The sequence below is a fragment of the Limulus polyphemus genome, unplaced genomic scaffold, assembly GCF_000517525.1.
Source record: "Limulus polyphemus unplaced genomic scaffold, Limulus_polyphemus-2.1.2 Scaffold6458, whole genome shotgun sequence".
Lineage (NCBI taxonomy): Eukaryota > Metazoa > Arthropoda > Merostomata > Xiphosura > Limulidae > Limulus > Limulus polyphemus.
Window position 1 is genome coordinate 16,028 of NW_013672068.1, and position 915 is coordinate 16,942.

Consider the following 915-nt stretch of genomic DNA (forward strand, 5'->3'; position numbering starts at 1 on the left):
TGACAAAACTTAAAAAATAAAACTAGTGTTAGTTGAGGATCACTTCTACCCTGACAAAACTTAAAAAATAAAACTGTGTTAGTTGAGGATCACTCCTACCCTGACAAAACTTAAAAAATAAAACTGTGTTAGTTGAGGATCACTTCTACCCTGACAAAACTTAAAAAATAAAACTGTGTTAGTTGAGGATCACTCCTACCCTGACAAAACTTAAAAAATAAAACTGTGTTAGTTGAGGATCACTTCTACCCTGACAAAACTTAAAAAATAAAACTATGTTAGCTGAGGATCACTTCTACCCTGACAAAACTGTGTTACCTGGGGATCACTCCTACCCTGACAAAACTTAAAAATAAAACTGTGTTAGTTGAGGATCACTCCTACCCTGACAAAACTATGTTAGCTGGGGTTCACTCCTACCCTGACAAAACTATGTTAGCTGAGGATCACTCTTACCCTGAAAAAACTTATGTTTAGATTTCCTAGTCCTCTTCTGACCATTAACTACAAAAAAAATAAAAATGGTGCTTCAACACTATCAATTACCTTAACAATTTTGAACACCTCCATCGGATTCCTCTTTAACTACAGAAATTTTAACCCGTCTTTGTATGACAACCTTTCCATTCTAGTCGTCCACCTCAGGATCCTTTCCAACAGTTCAATATCCTACCTAAGGTAAGGAGCCCAAGACTGAATATATTACTTTAAATGTGGCCTAACCGTTGACCTATACAATGAAATTATAACCTCTTTAGACTTGTGTTTAATATTTTTGTAGATACAACCTAAAATTTTATTTTTCCTACCATTAGCAACAGCACACTGCTTGGATGGCTTTAGAGACAGATAAACCAGAACACATTTTCTTTCATAACACTGTTAAGGTTATTTCCAGTCATAATTCAAATGATG